Source organism: Capricornis sumatraensis, chromosome 15 (genome assembly GCF_032405125.1).
Source record: "Capricornis sumatraensis isolate serow.1 chromosome 15, serow.2, whole genome shotgun sequence".
Taxonomy (NCBI): Eukaryota; Metazoa; Chordata; class Mammalia; order Artiodactyla; family Bovidae; genus Capricornis; species Capricornis sumatraensis.
The window spans coordinates 7,655,545-7,680,656 of record NC_091083.1 but is presented as its reverse complement, the minus strand read 5'-3'; positions in this window follow the sequence as shown (position 1 = coordinate 7,680,656).

The following is a 25,112-nucleotide window of genomic DNA, read 5'->3' as shown; positions in this document are numbered from 1 at the left end:
GAAGTGATTACTGGCCAGCTTGATCTCTCCTCTACTGATTCCACCTCATCTCATTCGGGTCACCTCTAACTCCCTCCTCCCCCTTCTCTTCTCCATGTAACTCTGTGAACCTCTCTGGGTGTCCCTCACTGTGGAGAAACTTTTCATCTTTAACCTAGATGTTGTATCATCAGTGCTGTATAGAAGGAGAAGTCTTGAGACTAATATAAAAATAAGACTGAAAACCAGAAGAAGGAGGCTTAAGTCCAAATCCTGAGAACACCAGAGAACTCCTGACTCCAGGGAACATTAATCGATAAGAGCTCATCAAACACCTCCATACCTACACAGAAACCAAGCACCACCCAAGGGCCAACAAGTTCCAGAGCAAGATTTACCACGCAAATTCTCCAGCAACACAGGAACACAGCCCTGAGCTCCAATATACAGGCTGCCCAAAGTTACTCCAAAACCATTGACATCTCATAACTCATTACTAGACACTTCATTGCATTCCAGAGAGAAGAAATCCAGCTCCACCCACCAGACCACCAAGAAACCTTGACAAGCCACAGATACAACCCCACCCACAGCGAGGAAACTCCACAATAAAGAGAACTCCACAAACTGCCAGAATACAGAAAGGCCAAACTCAGCAATATAAACAACATGAAGAGACAGAGGAATACCCAGCAGGTAAAGAAACAGGATAAATGCCCACCAAACCAAACAAAAGAGGAAGAGATAGGGAATCTACCTGATAAAGAATTCTGAATAATGATAGTGAAAATGATCCAAAATCTTGTAATCAAAATGGAATCACAGATAAATAGCCTGGAGACAAGGATTGAGAAGATGCAAGAAAGGTTTAACAAGGACCTAGAAGAAATAAAAAAGTGTCAATATATAATGAATAATACAATAAATGAAATAAAAAACACTCTGAAGGCAACAAATAGTAGAATAACAGAGGCAGAAGATAGGATTAGTGAAGAAGATAGAATGGTAGAAATAAATGAATCAGAGAGGAAAAAAGAAAAACTAATTAAAAGAAATGAGGACAATCTCAGAGACCTCCAGGACAATATGAAATGCTCCAACATTCAAATTATAGGAGTCCCAGAAGAAGAAGACAGAAAGAAAGACCAAAAAGAAAATACTTGAGGAAATATTAGTTGAAAACTTCCCTAAAATGGGGAAGGAAATAATCACCCAAGTCCAAGAAACACAGAGAGTCCCAAACAGGACAAATCCAAGATGAAACACCCCTAGATACATTCTAATCAAATTAATAAAGATCAAACACAAAGAACAAATATTAAAAGCAGCAAGGGAAAAACAACAAATAACACACAAGGGGATTCCCGTAAGGATAACAGCTGATCTTTCAACAGAAACTCTTCAGGCCAGGAGGGAATGGCAAGACACACTTAAAGTGATGAAAGAAGATAACCTACATCCCAGATTACTGTACCCAGCAAGGATTTCATTCAGATATGAAGGGGAAATCAAAAGCTTTACAGAGAAGCAAAAGCTGAGAGAATTCAGCACCACCAAACCAGCTCTCCAACAAATGCTAAAGGATATTCTCTAGACAGGAAACACAAAAAGGGTGTATAAACCAGAACCCAAAACAATAAAGTAAATGGCAATGGGATCATACTTATCAATAATTACCTTAAACGTAAATGGGTTGAATGTCCCAACCAAAACACAAAGACTGGCTGAATGGATACAAAAACAAGACCCCATATATGTTGTCTACAAGAGACCCACCTCAAAACAGGGGACACATACAGACTGAAAGTGAAGGGCTGGAAAAAGATATTCCATGCAAATAGAGACCAAAAGAAAGCAGGAGTAGCCTTACTAATATCAGACAAAATAGACTTTAAAACAAAGGCTGTGAAAAGAGACAAAGAAGGCCACTACATAATGATCAAAGGATCAATCCAAGAAGAAGATATAACAATTATAAATATATATGCACCCAACATAGGAGCACCGCAATATGTAAGACAAATGCTAACATGTATGAAAGGGGAAATTAACAATAACACAATAATAGTGGGAGACTTTAATACCCCACTCACACCTAGGGATAGATCGACTAAACAGAAAATTAACAAGCAAACACAAACTTTAAATGATACAATAGACCAGTTAGACCTAATTGATATCTATAGGACATATCACCCCAAAACAATGGAATTCACCTTTTTCTCAAGCCCACATGGAACCTTCCCCAGGATAGATCACATCCTGGGCCATAAATCTAGCCTTGGTAAATGCAAAAAAATTGAAATCATTCCAAGCATCTTTTCTGACCAAAATGCAGTAAGATTAGATCTCAATTACAGGAGAAAAACTATTAAAAATTCCAACATATGGAGGCTGAACAACATGCTGCTGAATAACCAACAAATGACAGAAGAAATCAAAATATGCATAGAAATGAATGAAAATGAAAACACAACAACCCAAAACCTGTAGGACACTCTAAAAGCAGTGCTAAAGGGAAAGTTCATAGCAATACAGGCATACCTCAAGAAACAAGAAAAAAGTCAAATAAATAACCTAACTCTACACCTAAAGCAACTAGAAAAGGAAGAAATGGAGAATCCCAGGGTTAGTAGAAGGAAAGAAAGCTTAAAAATTAGGGCAGAAATAAATGCAAAAGAAACAAAAGAGACCATAGCAAAAATCAACAAAGCCAAAAGCTGGTTCTTTGAAAGGATAAATAAAATTGACAAACCATTAGCCAGACTCATCAAGAAACAAAGGGAGAAAAATCAAATCAATAAAATTAGAAATGAAAATGGAGAGATCACAACAGACAACACAGAAATACAAAGGATCCGAAGAGAATACTATCAGCAATTATATGCCAATAAAATGGACAATGTGGAAGAAATGGACAAGTTCTTAGAAAAGTACAACTTTCCAAAACTGAACCAGGAAGAAATAGAAAATCTTAACAGACCCATCAAAGCACAGAAATTGAAACTGTAGTTAGAAACCTTACAGCAAACAAAAGCCTAGGTCCAGATGGCTTCACAGCTGAATTCTACCAATAATTTAGAGAAGAGCTAATACCTATCCTACTCAAATTCTTTCAGAAAACTGAAGAGGAAGGTAAAGTTCCAAACTCATTCTATAAGGCCACCATCACCCTAATACCAAAAACTGACAAAGATGCCCCAAAAAAGAAAACTATAGGCCGATATCACTGATGAACATAGATACAAAAATCCTTAACAAAATTCTAGCAATCAGAATCCAATAACACATTAAAAAGATCATACACCATGACCAAGTGGGCTTTATCCCAGGGTTGCCAGGATTCTTCAATATCCACAAATCAATCAATGTAATACACCACATTAACAAATTGAAAAATAAAAGCCATATGATTATCTCAATGGATGCAGAGAAAGCCTTTGACAAAACTCAACATCCATTTATGATAAAAACTCTCCAGAAAGCAGGAATAGAAGGAAGATACCTCAACATAATAAAATATGACAAACCCACAGCAAACATTATCCTAAATGGTGAAAAATTGAAAGCATTTCCCCTAAAGTCAGGAACAAGACAAGGGTGCCCACTTTCACCATTCTATTCAACATAGTTTTGGAAGTTTTGGCCACAATAATCAGAGCAGAAAAAGAAATAAAAGGAATCCAAATTGGAAAAGAAGTAGTAAAACTCTCACTGTTTGCCGATGACATGATCCTCTACATAGAAAACCCTAAAGAGTCTACCAAAAAATTACTAGAGCTAATCAATGAATATAGTAAAGTTGCAGGATATAAAATCAACACACAGTAATCCCTTGCATTCCTACACACTAATAATGGGAAAATAGAAAGAGAAATTAAGGAAACAATTTCATTCACCATTGCAATGAAAAGAATAAAATACTTAGGAATATATCTACCTAAAGAAACTAAAGACCTATATATAGAAAACTATAAAACACTGGTGAAAGAAATCAAAGAGGACACTAATACATGGAGAAATATACGATGTTCGTGGATCGGAAGAATCAATATAGTGAAAATGAATATACTACCCAAACAATCTATAGATTCAATGCAATCCCTATCAAACTACCAATGGTATTTTTCAGAGCTAGAACAATTTCACAATTTGTATGGAAATACAAAAAAACCTCGAATAGCCAAAGCAATCTTGAGAAAGAAGAATGCAACTGGAGGAATCAACCTGCCTGACTTCAGGCTCTACTACAAAGCCACAGTCATCAAGACAGTATGGTACTGGCACAAAGACAGAAATACAGATCAATGGAACAAAATAGAAAGCCCAGAGATAAATCCACGCACCTATGGACACCTTACCTTTGACAAAGGAGGCAAGAATATACAATGCAGAAAAGACAATCTCTTTAACAAGTGGTGCTGGGAAAACTGGTCAACCACTTATAAAAGAATTAAACTAGAACACTTTCTAACACCATACACAAAAATAAACTCAAAATGGATTAAAGAGCTAAACGTAAGACCAGAAACTATAAAACTCCTAGAGGAGAACATAGGCAAAACACTCTCCGACATAAATCACAGCAGGATCCTCTATGACCCACCTCCCAGAATATTGGAAATAAAAGCAAAAATAAACAAATGGGACCTAATTAAACTTAAAAGCTTCTACACAACAAAGGAAACTATAAGCAAGGTGAAAAAACAGCCTTCTGAGTGGGAGAAAATAATAGCAAATGAAGCAACTGACAAACAACTAATCTCAAAAATATACAAGCAACTCCTGCAGATCAATTCCAGAAAAATAAACGACCCAATCAAAAAATGGGCCAAAGAACTAAATAGACATTTCTCCAAAGAAGACATTCAGATGGCTAACAAACACATGAAAAGATGCTCAACATCACTCATTCTCAAAGAAATGCCAATCAAAACCACAATGAGGTACCATTTCACACCAGTCAGAATGGCTGTGATCCAAAAGTCTACAAGCAATAAATGCTGGAGAGGGTGTGGAGAAAGGGGAACCCTCTTACACTGTTGTTGGGAATGCAAACTAGTACAGCCACTATGGAGAACAGTGTGGAGATTCCTTAAAAAACTGGAAATAGAACTGCCTTATGACCCAGCAATCCCACTACTGGGCATAAACACCGAGAAAACCAGAATTGAAAGAGACACGTGTACCCCAGTGTTCATCGCAGCACTGTTTATAATAGCCAGGACATGGAAGCAACCTAGATGTCCATCAGCAGACGAATGGATAAGAAAGCTGTGGTACATATACACAATGGAGTATTAGCCATTAAAAAGAGTACATTTGAATCAGTTCTAATGAGGTGGATGAAACTGAAGCCTATTATACAGAGTGAAGTAAGCCAGAAAGAAAAACACCAATACAGTATACTAACACATATATATGGAATTTAGAAAGATGGTAATGATAACCCTATATGCGAGACAGCAAAAGAGACACAGATGTATAGAACAGTCTTTTGCACTCTGTGGGAGAGGGAGAGGGTGGGATGATTTGGGAGAATGGCATTGAAACATGTATAATATCATATATGAAACGAATCCTCAGTCCAGGTTTGATGCATGATACAGGATACTTGGGGCTGGTGCACTGGAATGACCCAGAGCGATGGTATGGGGAGGGAGGAGGGAGGGGGGTTCACGATGGGGAACATGTGTATACCTGCGGTGGATTCATGTTGATATATGGCAAAACCAATACAATATTGTAAAGTAATTAACCTCCAGTTAAAATAAATAAATTTATATTTTAAAAAAATTTTTTTAAATCACTGTTGTCCGTAAATGCTCAGGCGAACAGCTTTACCTGGAGACTGTTCAAGTGGCTGCCAGGCCGGCTGGAGCTGGGCAAGTAGCTCTCACACTGCCCCTCGTAACTCAGCTAGAAAAGAGAGCCTGAAGTCAGTGTTCACAGCGCAAAGCAGGCATTGCCCCAACATGATGAAATGGAAGTGGGCCAGCTCACAGCGCCGAGCTGGGATAATCGGCTTTTAAGGAGGTGCTGGGCACAGGGACTGCCAGGACTGGGGCCCCCACCTGTGGGGCCTGCCCCCAGCTGCCTCCACCTGTGGGCCTCACCTGGGCAGAAGACCTGCTGGAGACTAAGGGAGCCTGACCAGGCCCTCTCCCTGGCTACTCCTCTCCATTTTGCCATTTGGGGCCCTCAGAGCACCTAAAACGTGAGGACAAAAGCCATTTTGTGAGGACAGGCACAGCCCTACACTGGCTTTCAGATGGGTCAGGGTGAAGGCCAGCAGATGGAGAAATCCCACAGCTGTGCCCGGTGCCCACGCTCAGTACACTCAGACGCTACCTGATACATCGGGACACCTGAGCACTGCCTGCATGCGTGCTAAGTCAGTTCAGCCCTGTCCAACTCTTTGTGACCCCAGGCTCCTCTGTCCATGGCCTGGCAAGAATACTGCAGTGGACTGCTATTTCCTCCTCCAGGGGATCTTTCCAACCCAGGGATCAAACCCAGGTCTGCTGTGGCTCCCACGTTACAGGCAGATTCTTTACCGCTGAGCCACCAGGGAAGTCCAGGCCCCCAAATAAGAATTGAGGAGTGGAGTTAGACACTGCATATCTGTCTATGTCAGTAGTTTCAAATAAACAAGGCAATTTATTTTACAAGATTTCACTTAATACACCTTTCTTAACAGACAGATTTTTTTTTTTTCATCTCCTCAATAAAGCTTAAATCAAAGAAAGGTCGAAGAAAGACGAAGCCACAGCCCGGTGGCCATATGAGGGCTGCACAGCCATGGCCTTGGATTCTTTCTGGAGCAACTGGTATCCCTGGATTTAAACAGAATTTTTTCTTCAAAATTTCAATTTTATTTTACCTTGTGTTTTCTATCCATCTGTTTCTACCTGTCTGCCAATAGGCAGCTGTCAAGAAAGTTTCCTGTCATCCCAGGGTGAATGTGTTATCATCAGGAGCATCATCACCATTTATATTTGTACTCTAAGGATTGCCAAATTAAACTAGGGTGAGCTACAAAAAGGCTTCCCTGGTGGCGCAAATGGTAAATAGTCTGCCTGCAATGCAGGAGACCCAGGTTCAATCCCTGGGTCAGGAAGATCCCCTACAGAAGGAAGTGACAACCCACTCCAGTATTCTGGGGTCACAAAGAGTCAGATAAGACTGAGCGACTAACATTCTCACTCACAAAAATGCAAGCCAAAAAGCAAACTGACTTATGATTTAAAATAAAAGGTGAAGGGAAAATCAAGGGAAGAGATAGAATGAAGCCCGAGGTTCTGTATCCTTGCAGAGCTGAGCTAGGACTTGGTTCTTCAGCTCAAAGAGGGAAAAACATAATCCTTTAGGTCAGTGAATCTGAACCCAAGCCCAGCCTGATGTATGTGGCCTGGGGGTGGAGGGCCCAAGCTTCCATATTTTTCAAAGCTCCCCTGTGAGGTAACAGCAGACCAGTTGCTCAGGAGACGAGCATTTCTGAAGCTCCAATGAAGGATGGGACACTGCGCTGTTTGGGGAGGAAAATAAAACCCTTTCAGTAACTCCTTTACAGTGAGAGCGGTGAAGGGTGTTCCATTAAGATGTAAATACAGCATAGAGAAACACACAGCAGCACATAGGAAATTGAGGCAGAGGGAAGGGCATTCCAAGGAAGAGAAACAGTCACGAGGGGAGACACAGAGCACGCCACTCGTGAAATGTTTAGCGGCCTGGCTGCGAGAGCACCAACACGGGCAGCTGGAACTGAGCAAGCTCATGCAAAGGGGTTGTGAGGAATCCCGCTGGCCCTGCTCACGGCCTGAGGCTAAGAACACAGGGTGAGTGATGACCTTCCATGGACGGCATCTCCATCTTCCATCTGTAACAGTCATGTCTGACTCTTTGTGAATCTGGGTTTGAATCCCAGCTCCCCTCCTAACTAGTCTGTGAGGACTTGCACACACTGCTTACCTTTTTGGGGCCTCAGTTTCCCATCTGTAAAATGAGGACAGAAAAGTACCTACCTTGTAAGAATAACTGAGATACTCTCTGTAAGGTGGGGAACATAACATCTGATACATTATTAGTATCATTGCTTGCACTCTTCCCTCTGTATGAGAACAAGGGAATAAAATTATTTTCAGGGAATACCTTCTAGATGTATTAGTCTTTTATATAATATTTAATTTTGTGATAACTCAGTTGAATAGGCATTATTACTTTTAACTCCAGTAAGCCCACTGAATCTCAGAATGGTTGAGTATTATGCCCAAGTTCATACAGCAAGGGGAAGGTCAAATTGAGATCCAAACCCAGAAGCTATAAAATATTGTAATGAAAAACTGGGGCCAGTTTATAGTACAGTGAATAAAGCCTAAGTTTCAGGGACACCTCTCTCACTTGCCAAGACCCCTGTAACACTCTGAATCTACTTTTCCATTCATACTTTTGTATTCTTTTTCATAAGGAGCATATTTGTATAAGTTCCATATTTGTATAAGTTTAGGTTCCCCAAAACCTGCATCCACCTTGATGATAATATATGAATGACATGGTATGATCAGAACTAGTTTCTAAAAAATGAGCAAGGGCAAAGTGATAGGAGGAAGACCAGGAGAAAATGTGTGTTGTGAGTAGAGATAAAGAGTTGAACATTAGGGACACTGCATTTGAGGGGGTCACAGACCACCCAGGTCAAGATGTTCCAAAAATGGGTCCAGAAAGCATGTAGGGCAAGAGATTCAGATCAGCAGTAATGGATGGATAGTGTTGGAGACATTATTTCCCATAAAGAATGGTCTAGAGTGTATGCTCTAGATGTCAAACAAGCACACAAACCCAGTATGCCTGCAATACAGTAGCCAGCAACCACCTATGGCTAAGGTAAATCAAATATAAAATTCAGCTCCTCCAGCCCACTAGCTATGCATCAAGTGCTCAGTGGTTCAGGGCAGCACAGATAGAGGACGTTGCCATCACAGCGGAAAGTTCTACTGGACAGTGCTGGCCCAGAAATCTAGAGGATGGTTGAGGACAGACTCACAGGGAACTATCTGAGGGACAAATGAAGAGGACAATGAAGAAAGACAAAGGATAATGACCAGCAGAGTCAGGAGGAGAACCAGGATGCAGAGAACCCAGCAAAGAGAATTTCAGAGGAAGGGTTTACTCAACAGCAGCTGTCAGCAAAAGAGACAACCACAGACTCCCAGCACAGGATGAACACAGGTCCACACAGCCACCTGCAAACCCTGTGTCAGCCTGTCCAGCTCCTGTAACAAAACAGCACAGACAAGGTGGCTTATGAAAACAGAAATTTACTGCTCACAGTTCCAGAAGCTGCGTGTCTGAAATCAGGGAGCCAGCATGGTCAGGGGAGGGCCCTCCTTTGGGTCACCAGCTGCTCCTGTGTCCTCACTCATGGAAGGGGCCTGGGAAGCTCTTTGGGGCCTCTTTTATAAGAGCCCTGATTCCATTCAGGAGGGCTGCACCCTCAGGACCCAAGTACCTCCCAAAGGCCCCACCTTCAAACACCATCACACTGGGCTTGAAGATCCCAACACATGAGTGTCGAGGTTAGGGCTGGGGACAAATTTTCAGACCAAACCCCCTGCATGAGTGCGCCTGTAAGACCTTGAAAAGGCATTGTTTTTCTACAGCCACAAACAACATGCCCTGAACTTGGCCCTGCCCAGAAAGAAAACCTTGAGAAGGACCAAGGACAGCTGTAGCTGGAGAAGTAGATGCCTGGAGGCTTGCTTTCCCTCCCTCCCCTCCACAGAATCCTTTAAAAACCTTTGCAAATGGACAAGGCACACGCCTGCTCATGCCAACACCCAGCTCTCCAGAGGGAGACTGCCTGCATACCTACGCAACTTCCTGTTTGCTTGTGCAATTACCTGCAGTTCACTTAAGAATGCATGTTCTGAGTGTAGCCTTTTCTGCCCTGCGCATGTATGTGCATATTTTGAAGGTGCAAATGAGGCTCCAAGCATAACTTTTTAATGTAGCCCTAAAGGGGTACATTATTCTGACCAGCACTAACAGAGCCGTCCCACATTAAGGCAGCAACTTTAGGGCCCAGCAGAGGCAACAATGTCAAACAAGCACACAGACCCAGTCTCCCCACGTGGCTCAAGCTCTTCTTATGCCCTTCACTCCTGCTTCCTCCTTTAAAGTTCCACTGCCTCCAAAATGCCTACTTTGTCCAAAGTTTCTCCAAACCCCTCCCCAGACTTCTGCCGCATCTCCTAGGGATTTACACGGAGACCTGGGTCTGTCTCCCCTTCCTAATTATGACCTTGTCTTTCTAAACTCTCTCCACTGCACCAGGTCACTAGTCAACATTTTGAAATGTGTCCAGGCACCCCTTCTCCTGGAACGTGCTCCTCAGTCACAGAGTCTGTAACGGCAGCAGAGTCTGGCCAGGAGTTCAACCAACGTCTTCCCTTTTCCTCCTAACACAGCTAGACCACCTCCCAGCCTCCCTTGTAGTTGTATTTTGCCACATGACCCAGTTCTGGGTTTCCCAAAGGGGGAAAAGTGATTTGTATGACATTTCCAGGTTGAGATGATTAGGAGATGTTCCTTCTACAGATTTGCTGTCTTCCCTCATCTACTGGCTGGAAACAGAAGACATGGTGGAAGGCTACATGACCTTGAATGACACTGCAGCTAGACAGAAAGAACTTAGGTTCCTGAGTGACTGTGTGGATCAGAGTCCTCCCACCCCCACTCCCCTGCCCATCCTCACTTGACTGTAATAAAGGCAAGGAATAAATCTTTATTGTGTCAAAATCCTGAGATTTGGGGGTTATTTGCTATGGCAATCATCTTGCACTGATGTTGTAAATGGATTGCAAATTTTCTCCCAATTATTTCCCTTCCATGCAATGTAATTTAGCAGTTTCTTCCATCAAGTGTTGGAGTCTTATTTTCCATCCCTTAATCTAAGATTGGCCACAGAACTTGGTTTGGCAAATGAAACACAGCAGAAGTGACCATGTGCCTCTCCAAGCCTAGCAGTCAAGAGGCAATTGCATGCCTTCACATGGTTATATAAAATGGTTTGTAATTAATCTGTTGAACTCTGCCAGTGAAAGGATGCCTCTCAGATCTTTCAAGTTGCTTTTAAAAGTTTGTTCTCTTTAAAAATTTCACCACTTCTCCCAACAAAATGTATTTAGTCAAGATTTGTTTTGTAAATGATTCCTTTCATGGTCTTTGAAAAAGAAAAAGCCAACTTTAACCTCCATTCTTTACAAACGTCTCAGATTCCCTACTAAAAAAGGCTGGGGTTGTTTCAGAACTAAGATTAACAATTACCTCTGTTGGTTCAAAGACAAGGTGGGAATTTGATGATCTTGAGACCTTATATTTCGTGTATGGTATGAGAATGAAGACAGTTTGTCACAACAGCCCTTTGCCAGCTCCTGGAGTTTTTCTTTACATTAATTATTGTTATGCCTAGTATCAGCATGCCTGTCCTTTGTAGAATGAACTAAGGTGTAACTGTAACATCCTCCTGTACCTTCACACATGAAAAAAACTAAAGCAGGCTTTTCTTAAAAGCTCTGTGTCTGATTTAACATTGTTTCAATATTAAGCTCACAACAGCAGTAAATGTGAAGTCATTGTATTGATTATTTGAATTACATTCAGTTTTTCCACTTGTTTGCAAGGTCTCCATAAGAAGTCTATTTTGGGCTGAGATTTTTTTTCAGTGGTTCCACTCAAGGAAGTATTTGCTTGTTTTGAACAGCACTTCAGGTCTCTGATAAGTGCTTCTAAAATTTTATATTATCCTCTGGAGATCTTGTTAAAGTGCAGATATTCTGATGCAAAAGGCCTGGGGTCAGGACTGATATCTTGCGTTTCTAACAAGCTCCCAAAGTAATGTTGATGACACTGGTCCATGGACCACAGAAGAGTCTAGAGTGGACTTTTACTGTGTTGGATTTTCCAGTGCTTAAAATTTCACTTAGATGGAATATGATGGAGCACATGAATGAAGATCAGACCAGAAAATAGAAAGTGGTTTGCATAATACCTATAATTCACCCTGTGATCACCAGCCTAAACTCAGCCCTATGTGGTGCCAAAGGTGTTACCATTTTCTAGCTGGCCATTCAATGAATGAAATCAAGGCACATGTGTTCACACGGGAAGCAGCAGTGCTGGTGTGTCTTTACGTTCTCAATTCACATCTAAATTCGTTTCACAGTCTAAGGAATCTGGATTCCCCTAGTTCTTTCCACGTTCACTTCCCTCTCCTTGTCTGTCACTATTACCAACTTTCCATCTTGAATATATATATTTTTTTACTTTATTTTTTATTACATCTTGAATATAGATCATATAAGCCTGCTCAGTTGCTTCAATCCGGTCCGACTCTTTGCCACCCATGGACTATAGTCCACCAGGCTCCTCTGCCCATGGAATTCTCCAGGCAAGAATACTGAAGTGGGTCGCCATGCCTTCTTCCAGGGGATCTTCCTGACCTAGGAATCTAAACCACGTCTCCTGCAATGCAGGAAGATTCTTTACCCACTGAGTCACTTGGGAAGCCCCAATAGAGATCAACTAAGGCTAAATAACACAGGTGATATCTACTGACCTAAGCACTCATGGTAAGGTTGGATCTTTTTTAATCCACTTGTTTGGTCCACCTTTCCACTTGACAGCAATCTCTATAGGTGGGATTGGAAGTTCTATGGGTAGTATATAGAACCAATTCTGTAGGAGAGCTTTCCTAAGAGGTCTATAGCCTGAGATTTGCATTAAGCCCTTAAATGAAGATGGCTTTCAATTTCATGATCACAGTGCTTGGATCAAGTGTGTGTTTTAGCTGTTAATCCACTGACTAGGAAGGCTTATTCCTTATAGCTTGACACAGGTTCATGGATTAATAGAAAGATCCATCAATTAGTAATAGGAAAGTAGGTTCCGGCTCCAATTCTACCTCCGAATTACCTAGACAGTGTATTAAAAAGCAGAGACATCACTTTGCCAACAAATGTCTGTATAGTCAAACCTATGGCTTTTCCAGTAGTCCATGTACAGATGTGAGAGTTGGACCATAAAGAAGATTGAGCGCCAAAGAATTGATGAATTGATGCTTTCAAACTGTGGTGTTGGAGAAGACTCTTGAGAGTCCCCTGGACTGCAAGAAGATCAAACCAGTCAATCCTAAAGGAAATCAACCCTGAATATTCATTGCAAGGACTGATGCTATAGCTGAAGCTCCAATGCTTTGGCCACCTGATGTGAAGAACTAACTCACTGGAAAAGACTGATGCTGGGAAAGATTGAAGGCAACTGGAGAAAGGGGTGGCAGAGGATGGGACAGTTAGATGACATCACCAACTCAGTGAACATGAATTTGAGCAACCTCCAGGAGACAGTGGAGGGCAGAGGAGCCTTGTGTGCTGCAGTCCATGAGATCGCAAAAAGTCGGACACAGCTTAGAGAGTGAACAACAAGAGCAATTAGCTGAGTGAGCTTGCGCAGAACGTGGTGTTTCTTTAAGCATCACTGCTATTAATTATAAAAATAAGTTTCTAGCTCCAACTTTTCTTCCAGCTCAGATGACCCTTAACCTGAAATGCCTCCAGACCAGAGGCTACACATAGCAAATGGTCCTCACAACCACACCCATTTCTGCAGATGGTTTCTTGGAAACCACATTCCAGGCAGGAAGGGCCCACAGAACATCTTATGCCAACTTCTTCATTTAGCACAAGAGGAAACAGAGGTCTTGGGAGCAAGGTTGGTCAAGGGTAGAGTGGGGATGAGAACACACATTTCCTAATTCTCAGGTCTCTGATCTACATAACAGCCCATGAACTCAAGAGGTCTCGTCGGGATTAAAAGTCAGTTGCCCCTCTGTTCGGGCTACCATGGAACTGCTTACAGGAGAGAAGTCGTCACACCCCAGAAAGGCCACCTTCCTCTGCACATGGAGAGAGCTTTACAAGCATTTACTGAATGAGAGAATGTGTGACTCCTCTGCATTTTCTCTTCTCTCAGAGACATATTTGTAAGCATTTAGAGTCTCATGAATATTCACTGGAAGGATTGATGCTGAAGCTGAAGCTCCAATACTTTAGCCACCTGATGCAAAGAGCCAATTCATTAGAAAATACCCTGATGCTGGAAAAGATTGAAGGCAGGAAGAGAAGGGAACGACAGAGGACGAGATGGTTGGATGGCATCACGTTCAATGGACGTGATTTTGACCAAGTTCTGGGAGATGGTGAAGGGCACAGAAGCCAGGCGTGCTGCAGCCCATGGGGTTGAACTTATTGATTTGGAGGCACACTCTCGGTGCTCCAGAAGCAGAGTGCCTCTGAAGCTCCGGCTCCAGCTGCCCACAGGGGTAAGTGGCTTAATAACACCCACTTTATCTCCTCCATCCCTTCCCTGTCTCACTTCCCTACCCTCCTACCAGCATTTCCTGGAATCTTCTTCCAAATAAACTATCTGTGATGAAGTCGTGATCTTAGTGTTTGCTTCTGGAGAATCCAAACCAAGACACCCAGGTGTATCAGCCTGAGGGAGATGGAGCTTTCAGGGGATCCCTTGCATTCTTTTTGCTGTGGCAACTAAATTTTTATCTGACTCGGGTGTAGTTTGGGTTCCCGAAGAAAATACTTGGGTGCAGGCATGTTATTTGGGAAGTGTCCCAGGAAGTGGAAGTGCGAGAGGGGAGCAGGGAGAAAAGGAAGGGAAGTGAAGCCAGTACACAGTGTGTCCATTAGGGGATTGCTGTGGGAAACTGAGGGCACAGCCTCCGGCCCCCGGAAGGGCTCTGCAGGATGCACCTCAGAATCACACACTGAGGGGTGAAAAGCAGGGTGCCAATTTACTAATCCCCTTCCTCGGGGCATTTGCCCTGTAAACAGGCCACACATACCCTGGAGGTTATAGGACACCCAGAAGCTCTAGGGATTCCCCAAAACCACCTGCCAGGGACCTTCAGGAAACCAGTCATGTCTGCTCTAGACACTGTCTGCAGAACTTTTACTACAGTGAAACACTGCCCTGTTCAGCAGACTGTCACCTCCCTATCCTCAGAGATTTCTCTAAGCCTCCTGAGTGCTGAGCTTACCTTGTTTGGGCTTCCCTGAAAGGCACCCCTGGATCCATCAGGGCCCAATGCAACTCCATCAACCGAGAAGCAGGTGGGATGAGAAATGGAACCAGTAGAAGAAAAATGAGCCTCAAACCTGCCTCTGCAGTCAAGTCAGGAGCCGAGCTAAAATGCTCAGTGGCTACAGAAGGCCCAGATCTTGCCTATCCCCAAGGCCCTGCTGTCAAGGTCCCAGGACCGCACAGGCCTTTTCTTTGAAACCTCCCTGTTCAGTGTCACCAAGCTGGCCTGATCGGAGGCCCCGAGGTCAAGGCAGTATCAGGGGTAAAGTTTCTTAAGTGCCATGTGTGAGACACCATCTGACACTGTTTATACATTGGCTTAGCCCCCTTACTGACCACAAGACAGGAGTTAAAAGCATTGCTTTTGGAACTCAAATGTGTTAACTTCTAAAGTGATGTTTGAATTAGGGTTAAGAAGGGCCCAACGTTTTGATCTACTGAAGGGAGGGAAAGAAAAGAAGAAAAAAACAAAGTAACTTAAGGAAAGCTTTTTTTTTCCCAGAAAGGAAATTGAATTATTTTGACTGAAACCAAGAGACTTGTTTGTAATGAGTCTATCAGCTTTGGGGCTGACATGAGATGGCTACAGATGTGTCTGAATTCTGCCGCTGCCCAAATGAGGCAGCTGATCTATTAAACTGGACTGCTGATTTTTGAAGGGGCTCATGGGGAAAGGTAACTTCCCTCTTCAATAGATCAAGGCCAGAAAATGGAGCACTCACTGGAGTTGGACCAAAAGCCATCACTTGAAAGTCAAAGACAGCAGCAACCCAAAGCCTAAAAGTTGCCTTATTAGCGGTGGAATATCTGCACAAGAAGAAGGCACAAGTTCCACAACTCAGGTTGCTGGAATTTGGCACTCCTTCCTTGAAACGTCTTTGGATTCCTAACACAAAAGATTAGCAAATGCATTTCCCACACTTCAGTAAACCACGTGACAAAATGCCTGTGATCTGTGTTACATTGTGGAGTTGACAATTTTTAACTAATGGTTTTCTTATCTGCCTGTGTGGCACAGTGGGAAGCAGTGGCAATTAAGATAATGAGATATGAATAGGAAACAGCTCTCTGATTAGAATCACAGATTGAGCTTGCTGGCTATTCCGCACATGGACATCAATGTGTGTGGCATGTCATGAGCTGGCATGGTCACCCTCTGCAACACGGTGACAATTATTGCATTAGTGATAACGCGAGACACGACAAGATGCCGGGGTCCCTTTTGTACCACGCGGAAAAGAGCAAATGATGTTCAATGGGCTTTGAAAAATTTATTAAAGTCTATTGTCTTCTAATTCTTTTTAAATTAACAAAGTGAATCAAATCTGGGTTAACTGTCTATTAAGCTATATAGCTGATGAACCGCAGGTTAACCAGTGAAATGTTTGCTATGAAAATGACCAGCCCAGTAACAAATAGACCAGAATCCTAAGAAAATAAATGAAATTAATGTTTGTAAGTAAAACATCCAGAAGGAAAAAGTTTTGTGTTAATATGAACTAGGAAGTATTTATAGGCAACTCAAAGGATGCTTTAAAACCATTTTGGACTCCATTCAGAATATTAAAAAGCAATAAAGACCTAAGTCTTTTAATCAACTCTGTATTAAATTTAATGTGGGCACAGATATTTCACAGAATCTAGATGTTTGCTAAAGATGGTTTGTACAGTCCTTGGATCTCTTATAAGTCATGTCACATAAAACATTTTGCTTGTTTTGAGCTCTAGAAATAAAAATTGAAACTTTAATGTAATTATTCAATAAATACCTTTTGGATATCAACACCAGTGTCCTACCGAGATACACATCTGAAGACATCCAAATGTCCCTACTTTACCCAGATGATGGGGATGCTTTCCAGATGATCAGGTAAGGGGCATGTCCGATGGTCTAAGCACGTTTAAGTTCAAGAACATTTAAGTTCATGAGTATACGTAGCAGGGTGAGGGATGAGTGGGCATGAATACACATCATAATAGAAAAAGTTGGAATTCATCATCATTCCCTGATAGCTCAGTTGGTAAAGAATCTGCCTGCAATGCAGGAAACCCCATTTCGATTCCTGGGTTGGAAGATCCATTGGAGAAGAGATAGGCTACTCACTCCAATATTCTTAGGCTTCCCTTGTGGCTCAGCTGTTAAAGAATCCACCTGCAATATGGGAGACCTGGGTTCGATCACTGGGTTGGGAAGATCCCCTGGAGAAGGGATCTTCTGGCCTGGAGAATTCCATGGGCTGTATAGTCCATGAGGTTGAAAAGATTCAGACACGACTGACGACTTTCACTCTCACTCAGGTCCTAGAACAATACTTATGATTTCAAATGTAGAATGTAGACTTTATAGCCATCAGGACTACATTCCCTGTGAGTCACTGAAAAGTCATTCATGGTTTACTCAAGAATTATTAACTGAGCATTTTTTAAGTGCCAGGAACTATTCTAAGTACTAGGATTAATTTAGGGAACAGAGACAAGGTTCGTTATTACAGGCAAAGCGAGTATAAAAAGTTTTTAGAAACGAGTAGAGTCTCTGTTCCATTTTTTCCCATTGCATCTTTATGATACTCAAAGACTTGACATTGAATAAAATGCTCATATGGCAATCCCTCAGATCTCCCTGGGAAGGTGCATTCCACAGGACTCCAAGGAAGTTCCCCAGCAGGAGTGGGCACCACCGCCTGCTGCCATAACTGGCCCGTCAACACAGCCTGGATTGCCTTCCTCCTTTCTGTCCGTTTCCACTCTCTCACTGTGCTTTCAGGGATCATCTTTCAAATGAACCGCCTATTCATTGTCTGCTTTGAGGGGAACCCAAACCAGACAGAAGAGAACGGCAATTTAACAGCAGCTATTCCTGACAGGCTATTCTAGCATCACCAACTCAGGGAACGTGAATCTGAGCAAACTCCCGGAGACGGTGGAGGACAGAGGAGCTGGCGTGCTGTTGTCCATGGGCTCACAAATAGTCTGACATGACCTATGGACTGAGCAGCAACTACAACAATTACTGACAAAGTTTCCATTCATCTCACCCGAATCTTTCTGCACAGAAAAGTCATATTCTTCCTTGGTAAGCCTTTGGTGATGCGCTAACTTCAAAATCAGCGTTCTCTTGGAGAAAGTCCGTGGAGCCCTATCCTCCCCTGAGGGGAGCCTCCCTCTCCTTCTCCCTTCCCCTCCGGCCTCTCCCCTGCTCTTTGACCACATCTCCTTCTCCTCTCCCAGCTCCCCGCCTCCCCGCGCATCTCAGTGTTTTAATGTAGAGTGAAGCTGTGACTTCTATAGAAAATGGTGATCTTTGGACTGGTTTACTCTGAAACATTCTCCCCAAATTGAAGTGGTTTTCAATAACACCACGGAGTAAGGAAAAAAGAAAATAACGTGGTTTCTTCTCATATTGGGCAACATTTTTTCTTCCCAATTCATCTTCCTAAGCTTTGTTTCTCCCATTCAGATAGTTGCAGTTGGCATAAATACGTTGTGTGCGTGCTCAGTCATGTCTGACTCTTTGCGACCCCGTGGACTGTAGCCCACCCAGCTCCTCTGTCCATGGAATTTTCTAAGCAAGAGTACTGGAATAGGTTGTCATTTCCTCCTTCAAGGGATCTTCCTGACCCAGGGATGGATTTCATATCTTCCCCATTGGCAGGCAGATTCTTTCCCACTGAGTCATCTGAGAAGCCAATTTGAATACATTACTCGGATTCAACTTCTCAGAATCAACAGTAATACGAGCTAATGATTATGGAAAGCTTAATAGTTCTGTACATCAGCTCAACTTTCACACCTGTTCTATTATCATTAGCCCATTTAACAGGTGAGTAAATGGAAGCAAAGGATGTTGCCCAAGGATGCTCAGCTTCCAAGGATGGCAGAACTGGGGAACTGAGTCTCTAGCCAAGAACAGATCCTTCATTCCCATGTCAAGTTACCTCCTCTCACATTACAATTTTGCTCACTAACAGAACCCCTTCCCCCAACCCTTGAATGACAGCTTTACTGTCTCTGAATATAAAAGAAACACTGAACCGAAGGACCAACAGCTCAAGTCAGCAAGGAGAGGAGGAAAGCAGGATTGGGCAGTGTCACCACCTATAAATTGCCAGGATTCTAAAGGCTACATAACTAGTTCTGTCTTAGATGCATTTAGGAAACCTGGAGAGTCAGCAGTAACATCAACCTGGTTACCAGGGCATCTGAAGCTAGATGTTAACAGTGAAAACAACAGCTCCTAGCCTAACTCCTCCGGTGACATCTGAAATAGTTGTAACAACTCATGCTTTATGCTCTGGCCACATGGGGGTGTTTTGAAGAGCTCTAAAAAGAGAGGTAGTTCTACAGCCAAGTTCACGCAGTTCCTATATCTCTACCGAAGGGAAACACCCAATCCTGCCTTAAATATATACATATGTATATACATATACATATATATATACACGCATATACATATATATATATATATCAGGCTTCCCTGGTGGCTCGGATGTAAAGAGTGACAGTTCCTCAATCATGCCTGACTCTTTGCAATCCATGGACTGTAGCCTGCAGGCTCCACTGTCCATGGAATTCTCCAGGCAAGATTACTGGAGTGGGTTGCCATTTTCTTCTCCAAGATGTAAAGAATCTAACTGCAATGCAGGGAACTGGGGTTTGATCCCTTGGTCAGTAAGATGCCCTGGAGAAGGGAATGGCCTCACTCCAGTATTCTTGCCTGAAGAATTCCACGGACAGAGGACAACAAACTGTGGAAAATTCTCAAAGAGATGAGAATACCAGGCCACCTTACCTGTCTCCTGAGAAACCTGTGTAAGGGTCAAGAAGCAACAGTTAGAACCTAATATGGAACAACTGGTTCAAAATGGGAAAGGAATATGAAAAGGCTGTATATTGTCACTTATACTGTCACTTATTTAACTTATATGCAGGGTACATCAACTGAAATGTCAGACTGGATCAATCACAACCTAGAAACAAGATTCCTGGGAAAAATATCAACAACCTCAGATATGCAAATGATACCATTTTAACAGCAGAAAGCAAAGAGGAACTAAGAGCCTCTTGAGGAGTGTGAAAGAGGAGAATGAAAAAGCTGGCTTAAAACTCAACATTCAAAACATTAAGATCATGGCATCCAATCCCATCACTTCATGGCAAATAGATGGGGAAAAAGTGGAACTGGTGAGAGATTTTCTTTTCTTGGGCTCAAAAATCACTGTGGATGGTGACTACAGCAATGAAATTAAAGGATGCTTGCTCTTTGGAAGGAAAGCTATAGCAAACCTAAACAGCATATTAAAAAGCAAAGACATTGCTTTGACAACAAAGATCCATAGAGCCAAAGCTATGGTTTTTGTAGTAGTCATGTGCAAATATGGGAGTCTGACCACAAAGAAGGCTGAGTGCCAAAGAATTGATGCTTTCCAATTGTGGTGCTGGAGAAGATTCTTGAGAGTCCCTTGGACTTCAAGGAGATCAAACTAGTCAATCCTAAAGGAAATCAATCCTGAATATTCATTGGAAGGACTGATGTTGAAACTGAAGCTGCAGTACTTTGGCCACCTGATGTGAAGAGCTGACTCACTGGAAAAAAAAAAACCCTGATGCTGGGAAAGACTGAAGACCAAAAAGAGGGCAACAGAGGATGAGATGGTTGCATAGCATCACTGACTAAATGGACATAAATTTCAGCAAACTCTGAGAGATAGTGAAGGACAGGGAAGCCTGGCATGCTTCAGTCCATGGGATTGCAAAGAGTCAGACACAACTGGACAACTAAGCACAGCAATTATATATGCTATATATCTATATATATATATGTCTATATATATATATATCAGAGAAGGCAATGGCACCCCACTTCTTGCCTGGAAAATCCCATGGATGGAGGAGCCTGGTAGGTTGTGAAGGCACAACTGAGAGACTTCACTTTCACTTTTCAATTTCATGCATTGGAGAAGGAAATGGCAACCCAGTCCAGTGTTCTTGCCTGGAGAATCCCCAGGACAGAGGAGCCTGGTGGGCTGCCGTCTATGGGGTCGCACAGAGTCAGACACGACTGAAGCGACTTATATATGTTAGCAGCAGATATATATATATATATGTTAAGCCCAATTGCTTCTGTGGAAACCACAATCTGTTTAGACTCACACAAGAAAACTGGTATTTGTCAAATTAAAAATGTAAGAAAAAATTTTAATTACCATCTCATGGACACCAAATGATATAACTATGGAATTTTTCTGTCTTGACCTGCCTTGGGGTTAGCTAGTTAATTCACTTTTCATTTGGTTAACTAGTCACTTCCAAGGCAGCCATTAGTTCTCCTGATTGCCCATCTTCTACAGAGGAGATGAAAGAACATGGCCAGAACAAGCATAGATTCGGTTGAGGGTTTCCTTCAGATCTGCTTATGCTTGTGTGTAACTACTTAAAAACAACAGGTAGGGCTCTGGATGTAAATAGGAAATCAGTAATGAACAGACAAGGAGAAAGAGAATGAGAAAGATGAAGCCATCCTTACAAGGTTTTACTCTTTAAGGGAGAACAGAGGGAAAAGGTGGGGATGGATGAAATAAATGAAGAGGAGTAAGAGGTCCAAGTCACAAGCTATATCATAAATCTTCATGTGGGATATACAGCTTAAGGAATATGACCAAAAATAGTGTACTAACTTGATATGGAGACAGGTGGTCACTTAATTTATCATGGTGATCATTTTGTAGTGTACACAAATTTCAAATCATTATGTAGTACACCTGAGACTAATCAAATTGTTTGTCAACTGTATTTTAATTTAAAGAAGGGGCAGGGGAGAGAGGAGAGAGCAAAAAAACAACACATGTCTGCAGGTCGACTGCCCCAAGAGCAGGCATCAGTGGTAGTGAATGGAATGTTTTTAGGGGAGGAAGGTATTCAAAATACACATCTCTCTACTCAGCAGTCTGCTGAACGTCTCATGGCGGGTGGCAAAAATTGCCGAAGAACCTAAGTCATTCGATATTTTTTGTTGGCAGTTCTACAGGATTCTCCTATGTGCCTGAGTTTCATCTTCAGAGTTTGATATAAACAAAAAACTAGAAGCACTTGAACTTAACAAAAAACAAAACAACAACAACAAAAAAAAAACACGAGACCCCAGATTCCAGTTTCCTCATTTAAACATCACTAACCTCATTTCTTTACAAATACAAACAGCCTCACATTAAGAAAAGTGAAGCTTCCCAGTTCTTTGCTTGTGCCTGGCCCTGTACACCCATCATTATTCAACTCTCAGTTTAAAATAAGCCACAGAACATTTTACCAGCAGAAGTCAAGCCATTTTATTGATGGAAATGTTGAATTGCTTCTCCTTGTTTATTTCCAAGAATAGGACATCTCTAAACAAACTGGATGGGAACACATGCAAATTTCCGATCAATACCCACCTTTGAAAATTCACAAGGTCTCTTGTCAACAGCCCAATGTAAAGTGTATCAGATTCCCACTTACCTTTTTAACATCTAATAATTAAAGACAATCTGTCAGGACTCTTACCTCTATGTAGGGGAGGAAGAACCAAGTGCAGGGAGCTCTTAACCTTGCTCTTGAAGACCATTGAGAATATTTCTATAACACCCTCCAAAACATCTCTGGGCTGATGATGGTTCTACTGGGGGAAAAAAAACAACTTTATTCTTTCTCATTCTGCTTTTGAACTGTAATAGACAAGTTTTCCTGGGGTCATGACTATTACCAAAGAAAATTGATCATCCTTGTATAATGTAACAATACCTTGTATCTATGTAAAATCTCTGCTTCCAAAGCTCAAAGCACTTTCATGAAGCACTAGCTCGTTCGACCACCTTTGTCCTCACTGAGGTATGGTGAGGCACGCATGTAATCCTCATGTGCAAGTCAGGAAACCAGAGACAGAGGTTAGGGCAGTGCTCAGAGGTTGCACAATCGAGTCAACGATGCAGCTGGAACTTTCTGCCTTCATTTGCTGGGCTGCTTTCTCTTCTCCTACAGAGATTCCAAAACATATAAATAAATTCATCTGACACTTCTCTGAAATGAAGAATAATAATGTTTACTTAAGGGAGAAAAAATATTTCACTTTCTTCAGTTCAGTTCAGTTCAGTCTCTCAGTCATGTCCGACTCTTTGTGACCCCATGAATCGCACCACGCCAGGCCTCCCTGTCCATCAGCAACTCCCAGAGTTCACTCAAACTCACATCCATTGAGTCAGTGATGCCATCCAGCCATCTCATCCTCTGTCGTCCCCTTCTCCTCCTGTCCCCAATCCCTCCCAGCATCAGAGTCTTTTCCAATGAGTCAACTCTTCGCATGAGGTGGCCAAAGTACTTTAGCATCTCATAAAAATGCATCCTGTTTAAGGGCCTTAAAAAGATGCCCTGATCCCTTATTTCTAGATGAGGAACACTTGTGACCTGGAGGACCACCACCTGCACACATGTAGAACAGAGCCAAGAGCTAGCAGAAGAGGTGGAGATAGGAGTTTCAAGTGTTAATCCAGCTTCACTGAAGAAGGCCACTAAAGCGTATAATGCCAGGTATAATAATGCCACACCAGGTGCTGCAGGTACAATTTCCCGCTCAATCGTACATCTACCTGTAAGGAAGGTAATAGCACTCCCACTTTACAGACAAGGAAAGTGAGTCTGGGAGGTCAAATTACTTACACAAGGACTCCAGCCAGGCCCAGAAATGGTAAACTCTATAGATAATCCCATAAAGGAGAAAATCTATGCCCAGAAGTCCTCAAAAAATAACCTGAGTAACACAGAATTGTGGGTCCCATATAAACATTCTTGGGTCCATATATTACATTTAATCATAAAAAATTGCTGATATTCACCTCCTTTCAACCTATAAAAAGGAATAATTCAAATGATTTGAACTATCATTTTGGGGATTCCTGAGATGTTCTTGGGGAAAAAGATCTCCTAAGTATTAATACTAAGAATAAAGTCAGGCACTGCCTTTGAAAGCACGATTGTGGGCTTGAGATGAAAGTCAGGCTGGATAGAGAATTGTAATTCAAAAAATTCCCCAGTTCGTAAGTAGCTTAGTGAGAAAGGGTGTGTTCCCACCACTGGAGCAGAAACTTCCTTTCCCAAGCCCTTCTAGGATTTTGCCCTTCCTGTTCATCTCTTCCGATCAAATTCATCCTTTAGGTAAACACAGGAGGGATTAGAGACCTTTAATTGGCTTTGAGGAAAAAAATGGTAATCTGAGATGCCTGGGCAGGAACTATCTTGTGTCTTGTGGGAGAGAAGTGGGGAGAGAAAGAGAAAAGGAAAAATCTGCAGTTTGACAGGCTGTTCCCAGCCATAGCAGAGAGTGTTCAGGAACAGGCAAGGTTGTTAAGTCATTCATCCAAACGTGGCTGTGAGCTTCAGGCACGCCATCTTGGATTTCTCTGTCCACTCTGCTCTTTCTGTGTGAAGTAGGGAATGGCATCCCAGAGTCTAACTCAGTGGCTTTCACACTTTGTTGTCATTGTTTAGTCACACAGGTCTGTCTGACTCTTTGTGACCCCATGGACTGCAGCATGCCAGGCTTCCCTGTCCTTCACTGTCTCCCAGGGCTTGCTCATACTCATGTCTGTTGAGCTGATGATTCCATCCAACTATCTCGTCCTTGCCCTCTTCTCCTTTTACCCTCAATCTTTCCCAGAATCAGGCTCTTCTCTAATGAGTCAGCCCTTTCTCTCCGGTGGTCAAAGTAATAGAGCTTCAGCTTCAGCATCAGTCATTTCAATGAATATTCAGGGTTGATTTCCTTTAGAACTGACTGGCTTGATCTCCTCGCTGTCCAAGGGACTCTCATGAGTCTTCTCCAGCTTCAGTATAATCTCAATATCTCCTGGGGCTTTGAGGGATAGGGTAGGGGACCTAGAGATTTTGATTGGGAAGGTCTGTTGTCGCTCCTAACAAGTTCCCATGTGATGTTGATTCTGCTGGTTCAAGGAATA